Genomic DNA, 27,002 nt, shown 5'->3' on the forward strand with positions numbered 1-27,002 from the left:
CCCAGACAGTTTACATTACACAATCTCATTTTGGGCGAAACAAAAGAATATCTCCACAAAAATGGCGTTCTCTCCCTCCCCCTCCTTCTTCCACGCGCGAAAGGGAGGGGGTAAGTGTAGCTATATTCGTACATAATGTATGTATGTTTAGCTTAAATTACTCCCCCCGGCGCGAAGCCTCCAATAAAGGCGCGAAGTGTTCTTAAAACAGCTGCCATTTTTAAGGTGGCAATATTTGTACAATTTGCCCCGATTTTCGGCGTAAAACATATACGCAGGTAGGTACTGTTTGAAAATATTTGTGGTTTATCTATGGGAATAAAAACCTTGATAACCTTTTCAGTTCGTAAGGCGGGATTCATTTATCTGACTCAAAATAATGCTGAGCGTATAAAAAATTATGTTAATCCATCGATTATTTTTCGAATTTTTAAGACGAAAGTACAATTTTTATATATAAAGATATTCAATATTAATATTTTTTTAATGAAAAATCGATTTTTCTTTTAAATTGTCTTTGAATCTACATACTTCGAATTGTTACCGGATTAGCATCTTGATTTTTTTATCACTTTAAATATATGGGGTACAGACGAATGGCTTTTTACCAGAAAAATGGTGTTTTTAAAAGGTGATATTTTTATCATATCGCTCACTCCTTTCAACAACGTCAAATACCAAAAGTCATGATTTTTCAGTAGACCGTTTTTAATGTTTAAAAATATAATACAATGTATTAAAAACAAATATCAAGCTACTTATTGAACTTTTTACTGTGCAACAGATCTTATTAGGTAAAACCTAAAGGTTTTTTCTCCATTTGAAAAATATTTAGTATATTTAAAAAAAATAAGGTAATAATTAACCTAATATTGATTTGCTTAAAATGTATGTAAGATCCTTCCATACTTTTTATCATCTAAGGATTCAAGATTTAAAAAATGTTTTTTACTATTTTTTTAAATCTCCATTTTACGTTTCAACAGACAGAGGCCTCTGTCTGTTGAAACGCTCATAACGCGAAACATCCACCCTTATAATTCCGCAAAGATTTTTTTTAAGAGGCAAGACTAAGGATCTATTTTGGTGTCGTAAAAAAGAATAAAGTAGAATAAGGTGTTCCAAATTAAGTCGGGCGGATAAAAACAAAAGAAAACTCGGAATAAGGGAGGCTGGAGGGTAGTTAGGTGGGAGTGAAAGGAAGAAAGGAGGGGTAATCGCGAAAATTTTAACACACTTTTTTCCAACACCAGGGATACTTATAAAAATCTCCACCCCTGTTTGTTTTGTCTCTTTTTCTCTCGCAGTTTACGTCCCTTTCCGACATTTTCTTCCCCGTTTCATCGCTCGGTTTCATTTTAAAAAGCGTCTCTCATTTTTTCGCCTCTTAATAAGTTGGAGAAGTTGGTGAATCTAGAGACAGGGGTGTATCGGCTAAGTTCAAAGTTTGGAATTGAGAATTTAAAGTTCTTGGTACTTACTTACGAATCTATATACTAAAGCTGTTTAAAAAAATGTCTGACCTGAGAGGGTGGTTTCAGTGATTATATAATATGAGAATTTAAATTTCTTGGTACTTACTAACGAATTTATATACTAAAGCTTTTTGAAAAAAAAAGATAGAAAAAATGCTTAAAAGGGTAGTTTCAGTGATTAAATAATATGTTAGGTATTCGCTTCATAGACGACATCAAAAATGTATCGAAATATAACTAAATTCTTCTTCTTTTTTCCTTGTATGTTTTTCGCAGATACTTTATTACATTACTTTATTACGCAGATACAAATCTAACTTAATTACCCATTCCATGACCCGCCTACTCACTTAACTATGAATACTTTAAAATTAGTACATATTTAACCCTGATGATGACAAGGTTCTTGTTGAAACCTGTTGGAGAAAAAATGTACCAATAAAAAGTTATTTAGTTTAAAAATGTTTAAATTATTCTTCTTCTTCAATTCTTCAAACCCTTATCCACATCCGATGGTGCCTTACGCACTGCATTATATAAACGTAATACTATCTTGATCGTTAACACATAAAGGAGAGGCGATCAGCCTTCCGCTTCAGGTACCAGTCCAGGGTAATATTGAATAAATATTAGAGTGAAAAATACACATATTTATTTGACCCCCCCTGGGAATCAAGTCCGTGACCTCCAGTACGGTAGCCGAGCGTGCTGACCATTACACTACGGAGGCAGACTACTAAACTAAATTACAATATCACAACATTTTGAGTGTGTCCAAATGCTTTATGAATTTCGGCAACCTGAGGACGAGGAGAGCTGACTCCAACAGTTTACAAAGACGATAAATTGGGATGGATATAGGAAGAAGAAGATATTTATATACATTGTGTAATTAATTTTTAGAAATACCACAAATTTAAATTGGGTAATTTCAAATTAATTAAGGGAAAGTGATTTTTCACTGAAGTTATCGAGCTATCACTGCATCTATACGATGCAGTGCCCTACGCACAATTGGAATGCACAATTCGTACTTCAATCATATTTGAGAATTGTGAACTAGACAGCTACAGTATACAAACAGATTGATAAAATGGGCACAAATATGTATCAACACTGGTGGCAGCTACTCGACGCATATCATCTCTTTTACTTAATAAAAAAAATACGATACTAATTAAGATTTTCTGAACTGAAAATTTATTTTATTATTTAGTAAAAAAGTTAGTCGAAAAAAAATGAGAGATTTATTTTTCGCCTACCTATTTTTTTTTGTTTACTACAGCTTTCTTGTTTATAATATGAAATATGATTGACGTACAATGCCATTTGCAAAAGTTATAACTATTTCAAAAGTGATTCATTTTGCGCCACCCTGTAAAATAAAATTATTTTGACAACTAAAAACGTTACAACTGTTTCACATCGCACAGATTGGAAAGAATTCACGTGAAAATAAGCGATTTCAATATTACGATTTGTTAAATATTCACCCTTTAGCGTTTTTCCGGAACTCGATTTTAACCGGTTCCCGCTCAGAACACAATGGTTGAATTTTTCGCCTTCACTTAATTAAGGAAATTATGGGTAATTTAACTCGGTGACAGAGACCAGTCCTCCTTTGTTGAGCATATTCCGAGATAAATTGGCGGAGAATGTTTTAATTGCCCAATTAAAACTGAGAATTAAGTTTAGCTTTACTTTGCTTTCAAATTATACAGGGTAATTCTTTTCCACGGCGAAATATGCAGGGATGAGCAATTAGTGACCACCCCCTATGTATTTGGACGTCATATATATATATATATATATATATATATATATATATATATATATATATATATATATATATATATATATATATATATATATATATATATATATATATATATATATATATATATATATATATATATATATATATATATATATATATATATATATATATATATATATATATATATATATATATATATATATATATATATATATATATATATATATATATATATATATATGTATATATATATATATATATATATATATATAAATATATATATATATATATATATATATATATATATATATATATATATATATATATATATATAAATATATATATATATATATATATATATATATATATATATATATATATATATACATGTATATATATATATATATATATATATATATATATATATATATATATATATATATATATATATATATATATATATACATATATATATATATAAATATATATATATATATATATATATATATATATATATATATATATATATATATATATATATATATATATATATATATATATATATATATATATATATATACATATATATGTGTTGTATATAGTAAACTTCTAATTACCTTACTAACTTACCTTCACGCCGTTTCTTTACAGGGAAGGAGAAAATAGAACGCTACACTAATCTGTCTTTAGGAACAATCCTCGTCTCTTCCACATTTATATATTTCCTCTTAATACATATCCGCCGATTATTTCTATTCCTAACCTGACCACTTTCAAGTATTTAAAATACTCGATCATACCAATAATAAATATGTTTTTGCACAAACTATTAATATCCTATACAATGGAAGAAAATAATGTTTTTTATGAATTATTACCTGCCTCCGTTGTGATAACACAACTATAAGGTCAGCACGCCTGGCTACCATGCTGGGGGTCCCGGGTTCAATTCTCAGAGGTGGGGGGTCAAATAAATATAAGTAATATTTTCAATCGAATATTTACTCAATATTACCCTGGACCTGAAGCGGAGGGCTGATCATCTTTCCTTCATGTGTTAACGATTAAGATAACACCGCGTTTATATGATAGAAGAAATACCCATACCAATTTTTAAAAAAAATCATTTATTTAAATTGTAATTAGCGGGAATCGAACCGACGCCGACGACGCCAGTTTACCAGTCGAGCATCTACCCATCTCCGCCACGGTACACAGTTGTTTTTGTTTTTCATCTAGCTGTAAAGATTTTCTCCATATCTTCATAAAAGAAAATTAGATGTCTGTAAATTCTTCGTTTTGTCGACAAATAAAAAATGGGGAACCAGGGAAAAAGGACAATCTCTCCGTGTCAAACCATAATGGAGGTGCGACCTCTGAATTTCCCCAGTTTTCTTAAATTTGTCTGTTTTTCCCGCTATTTTTTGTTTGGCGGTTAAGATAACAGAGAGCGCCACTTTGCCCCGCCTATAAGAATCCGCCCTCCCCATAACCGCGACCCTTTTCAAAAATCCAATTCGTGTGATGAAGTATGCAATACACGATTTCTTTCGCATCTTGCAAAATTTGAAATTTCATCAGTTAATTAATAAAAATATAAATCTTATCATATGATGTTAAAATTTATAATCCATACATTTTGAATATTAAAAGCATTGTTAACTTTGTTGTATGGTAATATGACACTCTCCTTATCATTAAATGTGAATAAAACACTGATTTTTTACCACTTGAGTATTATGTTTTAACGAATAGTTTCAAAAGCTACAGATGTACCAGTCTACTGTGATATTAAATAAATTTTAGATTTTTTTAGAATTATCTTACGTCCAAGCGATTCTGAGATCTAGCTACAGCTTATGCAACACCGCTTATCATGTTCCTACTAAGGTTTCAACTTTATAACCTTTACCAACCTGTGAGTAGGTTTACTCTTAATGTTTAAAGTTACTATAATTTCATGTAATTAATGAGTAAAAATTCTAGGTAAAAACACAAGCTACGAAAAAATCCCTTGTATTTATTTTTACCTCCTGGGAATTGAAAATGTACATATATAAGTTTTTTAAACCCTTATCCACACCCGATGGTGAATAGGGCACTGCATCATATACGTATTGTTTTTTATCGTAGACATATGAAGGAAACGTGGTCAGCCATGCGCTTCGGGTACCAGTCCAGGGTAAAATTGAATAAATGTTTGAGTGAAAAAATTACACATAATTATCTGGCCACCCCCTGCGAATCGAACCCGGGACCTCTAGTACAGTAGCTAAGCATGCTTACATATACTACGGAGGCGGACAAAATTATATGAGTAATGTGAAATAATTATTGTGAAATTCATTTGCTGTTTTATAAAATAGTTAAGGACACAGTTTTTACTATTGATAAATTAATAGAGATCCTGCTTTGTATGATAGTAAAATAAGTTAGCCCACAAAGCGGTAAGGAGTGCTCGTACTAATATGTGTATGAAGTTATCAAGAGGAAACTGCGGAAGATACATTTAACGGAAGCGGGGGTAAGCGGACCGGAAGTCGACCGGAAAATGGAACTCTTGCGGCGACAAAAGAAAGCTCCATCATTTCCGGACTGATAAACACCATTAAGGCTGGACCGGAACGGATAAGGAACCGGATGGAGAGATAGTCATGATGCGTGCGAGAGTAGAAAGGGAGGCTTTTGGAAACTTGGATTAAGGATGCACCTAAAATGTTGTAGATAAGTGATCAAATTATAAGCGTTATAAAAATTGTCAACCATGTTTTCAGGCGTCTCCTAGTATATGAAATAATTTGGGAAGGATCTTTTATGCATTTTAAATAAGGATCTCTAATAAAAAGTTTATTTAAATCAACCATAGATATTGCCGAAAACTCACACTGTTAACTAAATTTAATACTAAATTTTTATTCTCAAATCTAGATTTATGCTTTAAAGATTGACATTTTGACATCTCACTATTTATAATGAGGTACATAAGTACATATTTTGTCCGCCTTCGTGGTGTAATGGTCAGCGTGTTAATTTACCGTGCTGGAGGTCCCGGGTTCAATTCCAAGGAGGGTGAAAATTATATTAGTGATTTTACACTGTAATATTTATTTAATATTACCCTGGACTGGTTCCTGAAGCGCAAGAGTGATGACCTTGCCTTCATGTAAGTAATGATCAAGATAACACTGCGTCAATTCAATGCAGTGCCCTATGCACCATTGGGTGCGGATAAGGGTTAAAAGTAAGTAATAAGTAAACATATATGGAGGTTTGGGTATTTACAGGGTTTACAAGTTCAGGTATTTATTAAACAAACAAGAAATTGTAGACTATGTGTATCTTGTTATTTTTATGTTTATTTAAATTGGATAAATAAATTTATTTTAAATTACTCTCATTTTATTTTGTAGAATTAAACATTAAAATTTTATTTCTAATTTTAAATGCTTCATACACTAAATATTAAAAAAACGATATTAATCTAATGAGTTAATACCTCATTTATGTAAATAAATGTTAAAAACGTTATGTTTTAACTATTTTTTTATGTATAAGTTTCTTATGTAATTCCTACAAACATTATCCTGATGAGTTATACAATTACTGATGAATATGTGATAGTACACACGAAATATAATCACTTCATTCGTGCTGAAACAATACCGGATAAGACACAAACCAAATAAATCCTAAAATGATTAAACAAAGGCTTTTTTATACCTACCCCGAGATTTCCTCTTTGTCAAATCTTCCCTGATCTCTCCCTCCCCCTCCATTGAGGCCCTCACCCCCTCGACCATCCCTTAAGACACTTTATCTCGATACGGACGCTTAAAGAACATTATGTCGCGTATCTTGAATCTGCTCCTCGCAATTTAAAGAATCTTTCTCAGGCTTGAAGAAAAAATATTCTGAAAAAAAAAACTTGAATTATTGGAAATATGGCCAGGTAATAAAGATAGATAAGGTAATTTTGTGGTCGCATTGAGGTTTTGGTGTTTTTAGTTGGGAGGAGTGAATTGAGACTTAAAAAATAGGATTTTTATGACACCTCAACATAGATGAAAAAGAATATGGAACTCTGGGTAATTTCGGGGCTTACGACCGTCATAAGCTGATTTAAGTGGTCACTTTACATACGTGTAACGTTTACCAATTCTACTCGATGACTGTTCACTTAATCAATCCTATGATGATCATATGCCCTAAAATACCCAGACTTCCATATTGAAATTTCAAAATTGTCATTTTGACAATTACGCTATTTAAAAAAAATAATATAATAAAATAAAATAAAATAATAATGTTTAAAAATAACTCCTAATTGGAGATAATCCAGATTTATGAACAAGTATTAGGACACACTCAAAATGTTGTCGTTAAAATTTTGTATACTAAATGATCGTACATAAATTTGTAAAAAAAATAAGACAGATTTTTGAGGTAAGTCGTAAAAGGCTTCGCGATAATAACGAGGGTGTTATATTTCATACATGTTGCGGCTGCGAAGACATTTTTCCGGTTTTAATTGCCGTACAACAAAAGAAAGGTCCTAAGTCCGATCCCTTGGCTACCCTAATGGCGGCATAAACGTAAAATGTAATTAAACAGAGCAGTTAATTAAGCCGCGGCCCGTAGCTACGTTCGAGCTTGCAATATCTGCCACCGCGTCAAAAGGGCCATATATATAATCTTATTTGATCATTTTGGTCATACGGTTTTGTGCGATTTCGATAAAGTGCCAAATGAGTTTTGAAGCTTTGTCTCCGCATGTAATATTTCCCAAGTTGGGAACAAACGATTTATTTTCCAGAGCTTTTAAACTTGGTTTAAAATATATTAATTATTATCAAACACCGTGCATTTTTTTCATTATTGATTCGGTAGTCACTTTGTGATAATATTTATCATTTTTTTGAAAGTTTGACTCAGTATATATAACTATTTCCATTGGTATTTATGTACACAAAGTGGTTTTTTAAAACATAAAAACTTACATTATTTTTAGTGTGTCCAATTACTTCTTCACAAATCTAAATTATCTCCAATTAGAAGTTACTTCTTACATAATTTTTTGAAATATTAACATCTGTGTTGAGATGTCAAAAACTTTACTTTGTCATTTAAACCGCACATTTTTTTTTGTAAAAAGCTCTAATTTTTTGAGTAATTATAACGTATTTTCATAAAATAATTTTTCTTCCTGGCTCCATCCCAGCTTATCGTCTTGTCGACTGTCCTTCTATCATATATCGCTAACTCCTTTCAACAACTTCATATATCAAAAATCGGCAATTTTCAGTTGTACGTGTTTTCGGAATGCCCATTAAATGTACTATATCCCAGCAAAAGCAGCATATTTAATATTTACCCGCTTCAGGGCAGAAAGCGTTGTTTTTGCATTTTGAAGAAAAGGTATTGTTTAATTTTTTTTAATATACTAAATATTTATCAAATGTTCGCCTCCGTAGTGTAATGGTCAGCATGCTCGCCTACCGTTCTGGAGGTCCCGGGTTCGATTCCCAGGGGGGTTAATAAATATAAGTGATTTTTTCACTCTAATATTTTTTCAATATTACACTGGACTGGTACCTGAAGTGGAGGGCTGATCACCTTTCCTTCATGTGTAAACGATCGAGATAACACTGCGTTTATATGAAGCAGTGCCCTATGCACCATTGGGGTGCGGTAAGGGATTTATTTTTATTTATTATATTATCAAATGCAGAAAAAACCTTCAGGGTTTACCTAAAAAGATCTGTTGCGCAGTAAAAAGTTCAATAAGTGGCTTGATATTTATTTAAAATACATTTTATTACATCCTTAAACTTTAAAAACGATCTCCTGAAAAATCAAGTTTTTTGATATATGACGTTGTTGAAAGGAGTGAACGATATAACGTCACCTAGGTCACGTATCGAATCGTGTTATCTTTCTACAGCATCCATGTATTTTCACATTATAATGAACAAAATAATATGTCTCAATGTCTACGATGCTCAAACTATTTAAGTTGAATCGATTTAATTTGAAAGACGTTCAACATCATTCGATTAAAAAGTCGACTCTCACGAGTCATTTGAACTGGCCTGTCATTGTTTTAATGTAGTAATTACTAATGTGCTATTTCATTAATTTATTTGGCAATCACTTTATTATTATACTACTACTTATGAACTCTTTTTTTAATCCATGGGTTTGATGGAATGTTTGTTTTATTGATTAATTTATTAAATAAAATTGATCAATCCTGCGCTCCAGATATCGTCCGGGAAAATATTAAATAAATTTTAATGTGAAAAATTGCATATTTATTTTTAAACCACCTCAATCAAACCCGTAGCTTCACCACGGTAGCTAAACGCGCTCACCATTACACTACGGGGGCAGATTTTTTTTTTAATTAGAGAAAATCAGATTTTTTAAATATTTTTGTAGATGGCTTCTAATATTGATGTTGATTGGACAGACCTGAGTGGTGGGTTTAAATTACATCATAGACAAGTTGGTAGCAGTGCCATCCTACGGCGACACCGCCGTGCTACCTTCCTCCTTACGGGGTGTAGATGTGATGGGAAGGGAGGGTTTCAGGCACTTTTCAGGGGTATGCTTTCAGGACGAAAGCTTTTTCGTAATATCTAGCTTACGTTAGCGTTAACGTTACGTATCTAGCTTAAAATTAGTTAGCGAAATGTGAACATTTAAAATTGATTAATAAATAAAATTGCGTTTTAGAAAAAATCCTTTTTATCACATGTACAAAAATCACTTTTAGAGGTCCCAAATTAGTCTAAATGAGAAAAAAATTGATATTTCAATAAAAATAGAGAAGAGTGTGAAATTCTAAGTATTCAAAGGTATTTCGAACTATCATAGGCTAGTTTAAGAGATCATTTTATAAAGGTGTAAAATTTTTTTCACAAAAAAGGGAAGAATGATACCGACGTGCCCTGCGTAAAGTGCTCCAACTATATTTTTGTCAATGTTGAGATATTTGGTGTATGTTATCAACTGACCGTTATCTACAAATATAAACAAACAAAAAAAAAATACGTTTTGTTTTCAGGCGTATAAGACGCTATCTACATCGAATTTTCGAAATGAACTGAACTCCTAAAACGCTAGCTACTTAATTTTGACAAAGCATAAAGTTTTAAAACGACATAATACATTTTTATCGTGTTTTTGAATATATAATAGTAGTCTAGAATTTCGGATAAAACTGTTAATTAATAAAAAAAAATATGTTGAAAAAATCTTCTAAGCTCACTCCTGTAAAGTAACAGATTTGCAGATAGAGTACTTTACGTAGGGGCTCTCGATACATATTTCATATCTAGTTAAGAAACTTTTATTTTACATAAAAAAACGTTTATTTTTCCTTTTGAACATTTACGAATAAATTGGCACCCCTAGCCATATCACACCCCCTAAAGCGCCACTTCACCTAGTCTGGGGATGGCTTATTCAGATAAACTTGTAAACAAAGGCTTCGGGATGATTATTATTTTGCCGGAGATATTAAGTTAATGAGACTGAACGCCATAAAGTGTTATTAATTTCTATCCAGAACGAAAACCGGGGAACATTGTATCATATTTCCGAAGGGGCTGCTCCGATCTGCCTCTTCACGGTAAACTTTGGGAACAATTCAAGTGTAGTTCATTAAAACTTTCCATGTTAATTAATGTCAAATAACTTAGAAGTCTGTGATGCCTGAAAATTAAAATACGTCTTGATGTCGTATCGGTTTATCATAGATACGGGCAAACGAATTATTAAATAACGACTTAAAAAGTCGTTATTTTAAAAATCGATTGCTTTAAGTTAATCACGATAATCATTGCACAAATTTCGCTACGTGTTTTATATATTTGTAAGTTTAATATAAAAAATAACAGGTTCATAAAAACATTGTCATTGTACGAGTTTTTAATTTTTTAATTTCCTTAGGGATATTCGTATTTAAATGTTCAAATATAATGTAAATATGTTATTATTTGACATCTTATTGAAGACTAGGTAGGTCTGGGCATTTACAGGGCTTACGACTGTCATAGGCTGGATTAAATGATCACTTTATATACATGTGTAATATTCACCGATTCTACCCATAACTGACAACCATACAATTAAAATTAATAAACATCTACATATATATGGTTCATGTATAAATATGGTTCAAATTCAAAACATAGACTTGAATTCACTAGAGACATCAATGGTGAGATGAAAGAAGCTTTTTTGAGCAGAAACACTTTTATGTAAGCCTTGCAAATGACTAGACTTCCATATTCTTCTTCATCTATGTTGAGATGTCAAAAAAATAACATAATAAAAATATTTCCTATAATTGGAGATAATTCAAATTTATGGACAAGTATTTGGACACACTCAAAATGTTCTAAAGCTAATCACTCTTCTAAGAGGATAAATTTAGAAGCTTATTAATCGCTTCTAATTTATTTGAAAGTTTAATATACAAATATATAGATTAATAATTTTTGTATATACGAAAAGATTGTCATCGTACTAGTTATTTTATTTGATAATTTCCTAAGGGATATTCATATTTTAATATTTTATTGTCGGGTTGTGGTCCCGTGGTTAGTGTCGCGGACTCTTAAGTCAGAGTTTCTCGGTTCGAACCCATTCTACCACAATTTGATACCTATTTCTAACAATGAGCCGCTTAGGCTCACAGAAATAGTGTGAAATTGAAATATTTGTGTTGATACTAAAAACACAAATATGTATCTTTAAAATTTTTTTTCAAATAAAAAGAATATTTATACAAATTTATTAACTTCGCATAAATGGGTGTTATCATTGTGTTCTATTCCATCACTTCTATCAGGATATTCATATTTGAAATGTTATAATTTAAAATTAATTTCTACAAAATTTATAAAGCCTATATGCGAGTATAAGTGCATTCGGCTGTCCAAACTTAAAACACAGTAAGGGACATTTTTTGTAATATTTTTTTTTTTGCATTTTTGGACTAATTAGAATCTATTTAGTCCAAAAATGCAAAAAAAGTCCTTTACTGTTTTTTGAGTTTGGACAGCCGCATTGTCTTTGCATTATATATTATTTTTTTGATCAGGATATTCATATAAGCGTTGAGTTTTTAATTCAATTTTTTTTCTAATTACCCAATATGATAAACAAATAAATATTTTTTTAAATGTATCTAACTTTATATACAGGGTGAATAACGAATAAAATACATTGTATCATCCAATCCGTCATGGGGTATGTTGACACACCGCCATACGAGCGCCACAATTAGCAACATCCATCATCCCTAATGGCTGTTACGTCACACCCACTGTGTAGCGATCCCGCAAAAGAGATTATAAATTTTATTTAAAAATTATAATACCACAAACTCAATTTCATAATTTATGTACAAAAATTACGATAGGCTGTTGATATCGTTAACAAAAGCGTTAAGTTTATCTAATAGTTGATAAATTTTGATTTACTTTTTTCGTTTTTTTAGTGGAGTTAAAAGGATAGATAAAAGCAGAAAAAAAAACAAAATTTTGGATATGCTTTCACAAAAACATTTTGAATAAAATAACTGTTGTAACAGTATTTTTAAAATGAAAAATAAATTACAATATTTATGGAAAATCTTTACATTAAGATTCATTTAGCAAAAAATATTACAAATCGATTCATTTTGTAGACACATCTACTTATACTAATATATAATCTACTACTATTAATCTAATGCTATTATACTTGTATGTAATCTTGTACTTATTACGCTGTGCCTATCCAAAAAAGTTTAAACTCTTGTGCTTGGAGAGGGACTAATACTCAATGTTATTTTTTTATTGTATTTAATCAATGATATTAAAGCCTTTTTCCTTTGAATTATTACATTTATAAACTTAAAATTGGCTTCATACAAGTATTTTATTTGTTTAATCTAATATCACATTATATTATCAAGACATCTGCAATGTAGACACATGATTGCAAAACTGGCATCACGGGTTCGATTCCCACCAATAACAAAATGAATTCATGAAAGATTTAGTGTCAATTGGTCTGGGTATTTGTGTTGTATTTTTCACTTCAATTACCTTTCCTATACTTACTACCCTAACTGCAGACAAGCCTGTGTAATAAACCTTATTTACCATTGCAAAGAAATATTATTTTTTTCACTCAAAAGTTTTTTATTATGTGCATACTGCCAACTCAATCGAAGGAGCTTTGAGGGTTATTCCTTAAAATGTATATTCCTCAATTGAAGGTCATTCCTTTAAATATATAAAATACACATACGATTCGATACGTGACATAGGTGACGTTATATCGTTCACTCCTTTCAAGAACGTCATAAATCAAAAAACTTGATTTTTCAGGAGAACGTTTTTAAAGTTTAAAAATATAATACAATGTATTAAAAATAAATATCAAGCCACTTATTGAACTTTTTACAATGCAACAGATATTTTTAGGTAGAACCTGAAGGTTTTTTCTCTATTTGAAAAACATTTTGTGTATTTAAAAAAATTATTAAATAAAACCTTTTCTTCAAAATGCAAAAACAACACTTTCTGCCCTGTAGCGGGTAAATATTAAGTTAAAAATATGCCACTTTGGCTGGGATATAGTACATTTTCTGGGAATTCCAAAAACATGCACATCTGAAAATTTACGATTTTTTATTTATGACGTTCGTGAAAGGAGTAAGCGATTTGGTAAATAAAGAAGATAACACAATAATTTGTTAGTCTCACACAAAAAGTGTTGACGATACCTGAAAATTTGATGTAATATTTCCTCTCTGTACACCAAAACATGGCCTCTTTTCACAAACGATTTTTGACACAAGCGCTATGTGTCGTCATCATTTTGTCATTTACAGACGGGAGGCGGTTGTCAAATTGTCATTAGCGGTGAATAGAAACCCACAGGATGCCTAGCCAACACCCTTTATTTTTACATATTTTTAGACCTCACCCTAACGTTGACTGGGGGATGTTTTTCGCTTGCATTACCTGATACGTTACATTTATTTGATCATCAATACTGGCGAACCAAAAATTAATATGAAATGCCAGATTTGTCGGTGGTAGGCTGAAATATTTCATTAAATTTAAATTATTTATTATCTAACTAATTAACCAACATGCTGCTTCCCCGAAGGGGTAGGCAGAGAGAATAAAACGCCTCACTAACCTGTCTTTGCGAACATTATTAATATATTATTAGATTAAAACCAATATTTTTAGCTTTTCCACTTTTTTTATTTGACCAGCGACCGGGTTTCATCGTTACCGACATCATCAGACTGGTAACGTCGGTAACGACGGTAAATGTCGGTAACATCGTAAATGTCGGTAACGTGCTAAATGTCGGTAACGACGAAACCCGGTCGCTGGTCAAATAAAAAAAGTGGAAAAGCTAAAAATATTGGTTTTAATCTAATAATATATTAAAAATGCAATTCCATCACGAAGTGTCAGTGGATAATATAAATCTATTAAACATTATTAAACCTCTTTCACATTCGTGCATCTCCTCATTCCCGCCGATTATTCCAACTCCTAACCTGACCGCTCTCAAATATTTGATATACCTAGACGAAATAGGGTGTTTAACAAGTAAAATTTAATTTCATTAATTGATTTAGCAGTCACTCTGGAGTAAGAACTTTATAATACAAACACCGTATGTTTGAAAATGATGCGGAATGCATCGAAACACATGTAACAATAGATAGTGGTATTTACTAAGTAAAACTAAAATTTAAAAAAAATAATTAATGATGGATAGGTATTATCCACAAAGTTTTTTTTTCACTGCTAATTCAGAGTTTATGAAACAGTGGAATTAACCAAGTAAAATTTAATCAAATAGAAAGATTTATTAACAACATTTTAAGTGTGTCCAAATACTTGTTTACAAATCTGGATTATCCCCAATTATAGCAGGAGTTATTTATCATATTATTTTTTTGACATGTCAACATAGATGAAGAAGAATATTTCATTTTCCTCTTCATCGTTGTTGGGATATCGAAAAATGATTTGATAAATAACTTCTATGAATGGAGATAGTCCAGATTTTTAACAAATATTTGGACACATTCAAAATGATAATAAATTATCTAGTCAAATTATAAGCTAAAATAATAAAATAAAAGGGAAATTTTCTGCGTTTCTCATGTATGTGATTATAATCCATACAAGACATCACATGCAAATATAATATAAAATCTTCTACGTCTCACCAAAAGATGTCACTGAAGAAAATTCTAGTAATTATAGTACTATGTTTAAGAATTGGATCATTTATATAGAACTTTCAGGAATTTGAGTAGTGTGGTTGTCAATCATGGGTAGAATTAGTGAATATTACAAGTTTGTAAAGCGATCACTGAAACCAGCCTATGAAGGTCGTAATCCTCGTAAATGCCCTGATGTCCATATTCTTTTTCATCATGCTAAAAAAATAATAGATTGATTTAACCAAAAATAAACAGCTGAATCTGGTAATATGTAATATGTGATATGTAATATGTAATAGGTAATATGTAAATATGTAATATGTAAATATGTAATATGTAATATGTAATATATGTAATATGTAATCTGGATAATATGTAATATCATGGGAATAAAAAATAGAATAAGTCTCACCCTGTTAACTTTGTATCTTCAATCATAATGAACTCTTTCTCATGGGGTGCCCATCCCTTAGTTTCGAGCAAGGGGTAGCGTGCTATCTGCATTCTAATATTTCCATGGTTCGGTTGAGCGGGTTTCCATGGCCACAGCCGATTACAGCTTCTCCGACGGATAAACATGGACACGTGACATAGCTTGCGCAAGTCACTTGTACAATGGGAGGGTATAATTGAACGATTTGGATAAATATTTTCAAACGTTGCTATATTTTGTATTCACCCCATTTTAATTTAATAATAATAATAATTAGCTTTCATGAAAGATGTATGATTGATGTTTGAATGCTAATGTATTATTCACAACCCATATAATTTATTTTCAAACCACTATCCACATCCCAATGGTGCATAGGGCACTGCATTATATAAAAACGGTGTTATTTTGATCGTTAACACTAAAGAATGGTGATCAGCCTTCCGTTTCAGGTACCAGTCCAGGGTAATATTGAATAAATATTAGAGTAAAAAAAATCACTTATATTTATTTGACCCCCCCTGATAATCGAACCCGGGACCTCCAGAACGGTAGCCGAGCGTGCTGACCATTACACTACGGAGGCGAACAACCCATATTAAAAAATAATAAAATATAAAATATATATAAATATAAATATAATTTTTGCCTTTTATGTTCAAGGATTTACAGCATATTCAGTTTCTTAAAAATGATAGTGAATATTTAATAATAAATGAATAAGTTTGATCCCTAAAAACAATACAAAAGATACAACAATACTATGGACAAAATGGATTCAATATCTTTTATCAATAAACATTTGTCACAGCTCATTTATTGGTCTTATTCGTCTTGTCATATTTTCTAAACAAGACAGAAAAAAAATACTACTCACAGTTGAAACGGTTATTTTAAAACGCTTTTAAGTTTTGCGCACACGTTTTTGTGTCTAAGAGCGAGTGCAGACGTGGAAATCGGGGCGGAGTCGGCACAACAAATTGCCTTATTTATTATTTGGTAACTGCCGAGCGAGAGAAACACACCCCCTCTACCGACTGCCCTCATTCACCCCCTCGCCCACCCTTTCAACACACCCTTAAATGGGAGGGAAGAAAACACCTACCTACAAACCTTTTCTTGTGGAAATACTATTATTTTTTTTATCTAAACAACATTTTGAGTGTACCTACCCAAATACTTGTTCACAAAATCTGGATTATCTCCAATTGTAGGAGTTATTTTCGTATTATTTTTTGATCTCATCAAAAATGATGAAGAATGTGGAAATCTTTTCCTTTCTTTTCATCTCACCAACAGATGTCTCTAGTGAAGTTCTAATGATTTAAGAACAACGTTTCAAAATTGGTTCATATATTTATAACTTCCAAGAATTTGAGTTTGGTTGTCAATAATGGGTAGAATTGGCAAACGTTACATATGTGTAAAGTGATCACTCAAACCAGCCTATGACGATCGTCATCCCAGTAAAAAAACCCAGACTTCCATATTCTTCATCATCTTTGATGAGATATCAATTTTTTTTTATATATAAACATATTACATACATAAGTCACATGTCTAATACTCGTCTTCTGATGTGTAATTGCCATTACTCATTTTGGAACATGGGATTAAGGTTAACAAGACTGAAAAATAGATAATAAAGTAACAAATAAGAAAAAAATGGGCAAAATGTAAAAAATAATGCAATGAAAGGTACCTACTGTAAAAAGACATATAAAAAACATAAGGTATGAAGCGCGTTTAAAGGAAACAAATGCGAGAATAAAACTTATCGCAATGATTAAAGAAAACACTTGTTTTTTACCACTTAAGTTTTATTATAGACTACATATTTCAGAAGTTAAACTTCCATCATTCAGGTCTGTATAATAATGTATAATAGTAATAATGTATAATGTATTATAATGTATAATGTATAATAGTCTGTATAATATTTATCATACAGACCTGAATGATGGAAGTTTAACTTCTGAAACATGTAGTCTATAATAAAACTTAAGTGGTAAAAAACAAGTGTTTTCATTAATCATTGTAACATGTCTTACCACAAAGTTAATGCCGAAACAATAAATAAAATAAAACTTATCACCATCACAAATATCTTTCCACAAAGTATTTTTGCAGTTCATTCATATTAAATATCCAGACTTGGTTCTATTTTAAATATGTCAGGCAACTGGTTAATTTGGGTATAGGTAATAAATTGTAAGAATCGTACCTTAAACTTAGTTGTGTTTATTTATTTACTTATTTAAACGTCATGTACAGAAAGCAATTTGTTTCTAAAAAGTAAAATGTTCTAACCAACCAAAAACAGACTACTGATATTGGTCAAAACGTTTGATACCATATATAGCTGTTTGCAATCAGAAGGTAGATAGTACTTGAACTTAAAAAAAAAACATAAATTACAAATTGATGATAATAAGAAAGGCAAAGGAAAAAGGGAGTTAAGGGAAGGAGATAGAAGGAAAAACTAAGGGAGGAGGTTTGATAGACAGTAAGGATTCTAATGATAGATAGTAATGCTCTATTTATCTACTCCACATGTATTTTTTATGTCCTCGTATAATATAATGATGAATTTCTCTGTTAAAAATCGCTTTGGTGTTGCTGTGAGTCGTTTTAAACATTATTTGAAGCATTATATTTGTAATTTTATATTTCTTTGAAAACAATGTTTCATTTCCTTGCATCGGCAGTGTGCTGATCAATATCGAGTAGGGTAAACATCCCTATCAGCGTCAGGTGGTCGAGAATAGGATCCTTTCGGTCCCTGCCGGAGAGCGGCTGTGTTGAAAGGGAGAAAGCTTCTCCTAGCTTCGGGTAAATATTTGTTCGTTTTGCGGCGAACAAGCAAGGCTTTCGCTAGGTGCTCAAGGCTTCATTACAGGGTGGTCACTTAGTTTCTTATCACTTCAAAATTGCGATATTTTTTTTTGTAATGCTTGTATGTGTGAATTGGAAAAGGAACTGATAGAGCTAAAACATTCTCCTTATCATCCATTGTCCACAACATTTTGAGTGTGTCCAAATACTTGTTCACAAAATCTGGATTATCTCCAATAAATATTATCTGATTTTGTGAACAAGTATTTGGACACACTCAAAATGTTGTAAATAAATTATCTGGTCAAATTATAGGCTTAAATAATAACAATAAAATTGGTATTTTCTGGCGTTTCTCATGTGTGTGATTATAACCCAGGATTCGGACCTCACATACTAACATAAGAGTTTCTGCTTGATAAAAATCTTCTTTACATCTCACCAATAGATGTCTCTAGTGAAGTTCTAGTGATTCAAGAACAAGGTTTCTAAATTGGTTCATATATATATAGAACTTCCAAGAATTTGAGTAGTGTGGTTGTCAATAATGGGTAGAATTGGTGAATGTTACACGTGTGTAAAGTGATCACTTGAACCAGCCTATGACGGTCGTCAGCCCCGAAAATGCCCTGACTTCCATATTCTTCTTCATCTTTGATGCGATGTCAAAAAATAATATCCATTGTTCACATTGTGTAATACCATTATATAAACACTTATTCGTGACTACCGGTTTCGGAATATTATTCAACCATCAGGTCATTAAAATAAAATTATTACGATTTAAAATTTGTATAAAATTCATAATTCTTATTTTTATTTCAATAACTTGATGATGCAATGGTTTTCCGAAATCGGTAGTCACGAATGAGCGTTTACAAAAGTGGTATTACACAAAGTGAACAATGGATAATAAAGAAAGTGTTTTATTACAATGCCTCAAAGTTATCACTGTTTTAAATATACAGAATATGTTTAAGCTAACACTTTATATGGAAGCAAAATATGAAATTGGTAAAAAAGTATGAAAGTTGAGTATGTTTACTGAAATTTCAATGGCACTCCACTAAAATGCAATTCTTTAGACAAACGTGTAACAATATCAATGTTTGACAGAAATGAAAATAAGATATAAGAAAAAAAATGTAATGCCAAGTTAGGGATAATTGAAGATAAATGTATGTATAATATAAATGTCTCGTAGTATTAACTACGTAGGTAGACTCAAACATGTATTTAACCTTAGATTAGTATACTATCCAACTTGTTACGTTGTTACTAAACATTCGTCAATAATACGATAAATAAATAAATAATAATAATAATAATTAAACTCTTATCCGCACCCCAATGGTACATAGGGCACTGCGTCATATAAACGCAGTGTTATCTTGATCGTTTACACAAGAAGGAATGGTGATTAGCCCTCCGCTTCAGGTACCAGTCCAGGGTAATATCAAATAATTATTACAGTGAAAAAATCACTTATATTTATTTGACGCCCCATGGGAATCGAACCCAGGACCTCCAGAACGGTAGCCGAGCGTGCTGATCATTACACTACGGAGGCAGACAAAATAAATAAAACGGGAATAAATAAGATCAAAATATCTTAATATTTTGAAAACATTAGTAATATTTTTCGGGTTGAATCCTTTCAACGTGATCCTTCACGTAATAATGAAAATAATTTAAAATGTACATTATGAAGGTACTGTAAATAACGGACGCAATTTTTTTTCCATTGTTTTTTTCCAGGAATCGTCATTTTGACTTCGTAATTATTACGATAGTTTAGAATTCTACGGTTAACAATCAAAATAAATTAACCCCAACCCGTTTTAAATTAGTGCTGTGTATAATTTACGGTGTAAATAAGGGTGAAGGGAAGAAAGCTCCCTTGAGGTAGTATTTTACGAAAATAGCGCTTTATAAATTATCCAAGCATATTATTATTATTTTATGAGTTGATTGAGCATATGCAATTCTGCGATTTAGAGCTGTCAAAGTATGTGAATACGTTCAGTTTGTTATCCTTTTTACTAACAACTTATAGTCCCATCAGAAATCAATGACGTAATGAAAGGGTGAGTCATTTTCTAATCACCCGGTAGCTGGAGAGTTTGGTTGGTCCAGCGATGCACCATCGCACAATATTAAGTGTAATTGAATATCCGCTTCCTCCCCCCCCCCTCCCTCCGAGTCACTCACCCCCTTCCGGGACATCCACTCGTTGTAATTGCAACCGGATGTGGTGTAATAACTGCTTCGGGAATATGACAACATACATATGAGTACCTTAGAATTAAGACTTTTAAATGGATGTGCTAAGTGTTCCAACCACAATACTATCAAATAGTGTAGTGATTGGCGCGTTTGGATACCATGCTGTAGGTCCCGAGTTCGATTCCTAAGGGGTAAAACAAATACCAATAATTTTTCACTGAAGCACAGAGCTGGTGACCTTGCCTTAACTTCTCAACCTTTAAATTAATGTAATTAACAACTAAGATAACACTGCTTCTATCCTGTTCAGATTCATTATCTCAGTAAACGACTGAGATATTTTATTTTTCTTACGTTTGCGATTTTGGATCATAAATAAGATTATTAAGTAGATTTATACATTTTTTTAATGAAAGGTAATTTTTTAAATACAAACCAGGTTTAAAATGTGCTTAAATATAACAAATTACATAACATAATTGCCAACAATTAAAGTTTTTAATTTCGATCTTCAACTAGCAGTTAAAAACAGCGAGAATGAGAAATTCTAAAAACGCGTCTGTTTGGTAAATTATTTACGTTAGTTTCTATTCCCAAATTTTATTTTTTGAAAACATGCTTATAAACGTATTAAGTCATTTCTAGTACTTGGAATATTGTGTCTATAATTCTATCTTTATCGTAGTCGTACAGGAGAAAGTGACCAGCTAACAACACGTAAAATGTTCAGAAGGGGCATGTAAGGCACTTTTGCTTGGCAAAAAAATAAAAATTATTTTATATTAGTCATTTTTAACAAGTCAATATATTATAGGTCCAAGTTTAAATCCTTTGGGATTTTTTTTCAAGGCAATATTAAGCTAGTAAGATATCAAATAGTCAATGATCACGTTTTTGTAAAAAATGCACTTGGTCACTTTCTCCTGTATGACTACGATATAAACAAATTTTTAAAAAAATACAATGGAGTTCTCTTGAGGTAGTAATTTTACAAATATTATGGTATATAATTTATCAAAAATTATTATTTTTACTATTACAAGTTTTCTACAAAACTACGAACGGTTTTCACCGAATTATAAATAAATCTACCCTAATTCTATATTTAATGTGAAAATGACGTACTGAGTTAGTCGCCGTAGAAAACGTTTTAAGTAAAGACACCCGTAACGTGTGAATCGAATGAGACTAATATCTCTTAAAAGTCGAGGAAATTTAACTCATTATGTGGAACAGATTCGTTTAGTTTTGCTGAATCCCCGTTCTGCTTAAGTTATTACTTGATATGCAGAGGAAAATTAACAGCGAAAAAAACTTTAAAGAAACGTTTATCTAGTATTTTATTAATTTTGAATAATAAACTTATAATGATTAAGGTAACACATGTTTTTATACCACTTGAGTTTTATTAAAGACTCCTAGTTTCATAAATTAAAATTATTTCACCTTGAATAACTTAGAAAATTTAGAAATCCAAAAAAACCTAAATTGTAATAATTATTTATTGAATAATATATTGTTTCAAAATTCTTCACCTTTGCTTTTCAATTTTCCTTTGTTTTCAAACTCTGCCCCTTGACTAACCCCCTCCCCCTAACTAACCCCTCTCTATATTTATAGAACAGTTTTTTTATTTCATATTTTAGTTATTATTCAGACCTGACGATGAAAGTTTAGCTTCCGAAACTAGCAGACTTTAATAAAACTTAAGTGGTATAAAAACAAGTGTTTCTTAATCATTTTAACATGTCTTACCACAAAGTTAATGCCGAAACAATAAATAAAATACTATTAAACTTATTTAAAAAATACAAGTTTTTTTTAAATTTTCAAGTACGGTTAATTAAAAGAGATTCATATAAAAATACCACGCTGGAATGTCTATTTAATGTAAACTTTGAGTACATGATATATATATACACATATATATTTTGATAAAGCATCTTATAAATATATATAATTAAAAACAATCAATTCTTTATTAATTTTTACCATAAATAAAATCGTAAACTAATTTCCAGCCGAATGATTACGGAATTTACCGAGAATTACCGATCTCCCAATCATCCCGAGTGACGGCAGTTTAATTCATTATATCGAGTAATCGCATATGAATAGGTTTTTAATGGATATAAAATTGTCTGGATCAGAAATGAACACATCCACGGAACGAGCCACCCTAAAGTAGCGATTATAGCAGGCGCCACAGGGGTTGGAATTGCATGCGTAACGAAGGGGTTGTTAGGGCGATACGGGATTGGCAGTAGCTCCCCGTCTAAATTAAAATCTAAAGCCTTGTAAACAAGGCAAGTGTTCACTTTTTCGGGGATTCGCCTCGCCCTATTTTGGACGAGGGAAAAAATCTGCCATACTAAAAATCTCAAACAGTTTTTTATTACATTTTTTTTACAGAAACAATTTTTTATACAACATTTTGAGTGTGTCCAAATAATTTTTCAAAAAACTGGAATATTTATTTTTCTTTTCAGGCCAGTCTTAGGTATATAAATGTAATCCAAGATTTGGAATTTACAAACAAATAGAAATAGGCTTTAATTAATATAAACTTTCCGGATTCCAACATAGATAGCTATTATGAACTCACATGTACTTTGTCATGAATTTGATCAATATATCTAGGAGTTCCAAAAATAGAGTAGTGTGGTTGTCAATTACGGGTAGTATTGGTTTTTCATTTATGATGAGATTTAAATATCATTTTCTTAATTCATGAAAAAGGAAAAATTTGTTTTTCCTCACAGAAAAATCGATCTATGTATGAGTTATGAAATTATTTTATTTGTATAGATCTTTCTCTACAAGGTAGTGATTATCTCATTTATTAATAGATTTTTACTTCTTTTCTCTATTATATATATCAATTATAAAGTCGAAATATGGATATTTTTTTAATATTTTAATTATTCTTACACATTTTCCATAATTTGTCTTATGAAACTGGTCATTTTTTTAATGATCATTGGTATTCCTTTTAAAACTGGTCATTGGTATGTATTAATAAGCAATTGATAAACATTAATTCTTGGAACTCCTACATCATTAATATGTTGACATTGTACACGTGAGTTCACTGGAGCCATCTATGGTTGGATTCTAAAAAAAAATTACTTAGCAGAGACCCTTTTTTATGTATGCGTGATCCTAACCGAATTATTTTATTTACTGGAAAACGCCTAAAAACGTGATTTGTTATTGTACGCAGCTTATAATTTGACACGTTCCAAAAATTTGCGTAGTGTGGTTGTCAATCATGGGTATAATGTCAAATGTTGCACTTTCATACGTCAAGTGATCACTTCACCAGCCTATGTTAGGTTATCCCTGTAAATTCCTAGAAATTCATATTCTTTTTTAAATATGTTGAGATGTCCAAATTCCATTTTCATTAACAATCAACTAGTTTCGGCAAAAACCTGTCGCCCTCTTCAGGGTTCAAATTAAATTTCTAAATAATAAATCACTAAATCCAAAGAGTCAATACTTTCAACATTTAAAACATTTGTTTGACTTTATTGTATTGTACATTTTGAGGGGCTATGTGTGAAAGTACCTAATTGCATAATATGGGGGGTTTCGGGTATGTGTTTTTGCTACTCTGACGTCATTGTTTATCCATAATCGCATTTCTGACACATGCGCAACAAGAATAATGGAATTACCGGAGTCGACCCTTGATAAAATTCTGGAAAAAGATTGGTCGCTGTACATCTTGTGGGTAATGCATTCTCCAATTCTTTGATGTTACTGCAGACAGAGGATAGATATATTTCTAAATGGTATTTTACTAAGCGATCACTTAAACAAGCCTATGACAGATCCTGTAAATACCATTATTCCATATTATTCTTCATAAATGTTGAGATATCCATAAATCAACAGTAAATAAAAATGATTAAAGAAAACACTTCGTTTTTTACCACCTGAGTTTTATTATAGACTACATGTTTCAGAAGTTAAACTTCCATCATTCAGGTCTGTATAATAACTAAAATATAAAATATAAAATTGTTCTATAAATAAGGAGAGGGAAAAGTAAGGGGAAGGGGTTAGTCAAGTTTAAGGGGTTTCAATTTTTCCTTTGTTTTCAAACTCCGTTCCTTGACTAACCCCTTCCCCTTACTTTCCCCTCTCCTTATTTATAGAACAATTTTATATTTTATATTTTAGTTATTATACAGACCTGAGTGATGGAAGTTTAACTTCTGAAACATGTAGTCTATAATAAAACTCAGGTGGTAAAAAACGAAGTGTTTTCTTGAATCATTGTAACATGTTTTACCACAAAGTTAATGCCGAAACAATAAATAAAGTAAATAAAAATAAGGGTACAAGTTTACCTAAAGAGAATAATCTTTTAAATATTGAAAGCTGTCCCATCGCATTCCCAGATCTGATACAGAAGCATCTTGGCTTCCTGACAGACCTTACTCTAATTACACCATAAACACCGTGCAGTGTTTGAAAATGATTCAGAATGCATCGAAACACGTTTCACAATAGATTTGAAGAAAAAGTGGTATTTACTAAGTGAAAATTCAATTAAAAATGAATAGGTGTTACCACAAAGTGACTGTCGAATCAATTGATGTTATATATATTTATTTTGACGTTTAATTTGTAGAACTCCATTTTTATTTATGTATTAATTTTTAAAGCAAACACAGATTTTTTCAGTCTACTAAGTTGTATTTTATCAAAAAATACAACACATAAAATTAATATTGTGACTGTTGTTTCGCCTAGTTATGGCATTTTCAAACGAATGTGAAGATTAAATGGACTGGCGGTCCTTATGTAGCTATACAATTCTAAGTAACGGGTTTTAACATGTGCAGCATGATTTATGTCTTACACTTATGTGCTACTTACAATTATCATTATATTAATATTTATGTGTTTTATGTAATAAAATACAATTTAGTAGACTCAAAAAATCTATATTTGTTTTAAAAAAAATAATAAAAATGTTATATATTGTAATTATCGACAGATTTACTCTTTACGCGGAATTTATACTATCTTAAGTACCTTCCAGCCTCTTTAGTCCCGATATCTTCCATCGACCCTCCCACATTCCCTATAAACTATCCCCGCTCCCCCCCTTCCACACTCTTCTTCCCGGCGGGGGCGTCAATGATGCGACAAATTGTTTTCGCTCTCCACCCCTTACACGCTCTTCTAAGTATGGCAGCCCTAGATGGGGATGTAGGTACTATTATAAGTACGCCAGGGGTAGGTAACTGTCGGATGACGAATCATCAGACTTTAACCAATTAACGTTTTCCTTATCACCTATCGTTAACTATATGTTATTTACTGTTCCAGAATTCACTTTGTGGTCACACATGATTAAAATGGTACAAAGCAGGCGCCGTGGTATTGTTGGGTATACGCTCGATAACAAAATTGATGTTGCGGGTTCGATTCCCGTCAATTGAATAACAAACTATAGAAAGATTTATTTTTATTTGGTCTAAGTATTTCTGATGCATTTTTCAAATTTACTTTCCCTATCCTTACTATCCTACCTGCAAACAAGCCTCTTAAAATTAGAGGCTTGTAAAGTATTCCTTTTAAAGAATATCTAAATAAAATACCTTTGTTTTACTGCTTGAGTATTATATTTTAACGACTAGTTTCAGCTACAGAATGGAAGTATTCCATTTACATTTATGATGATGCAGATGATTTCATCTTATTTTATATTTAAACCCGTAGATGAAAGTATCTGCAGCTTCCGAGACTATTCGTTAAAATATAATACTTAAGTGTTAAAAAATGATTGTTTAAATGTTAATCATATGTATTACAACTTAAAAATTATATTTTTGTGGAGTGTTAAAGTGGTATTACACATAGTTTATACCACTTAAAAACCCTTCTTCAGAAATAATTAAATTAATTTAAGGAAATATTTAATTAACGTTATTCCGTAAAAGTGTACGGTTTTCGGAAGAAATGAATTAACGTTAATCTTAG

This window comes from Brachycentrus maculatus, unplaced genomic scaffold, assembly GCF_059751285.1.
Source record: "Brachycentrus maculatus isolate JH-2025_06_01 unplaced genomic scaffold, ASM5975128v1 h1tg000766l, whole genome shotgun sequence".
NCBI lineage: Eukaryota > Metazoa > Arthropoda > Insecta > Trichoptera > Brachycentridae > Brachycentrus > Brachycentrus maculatus.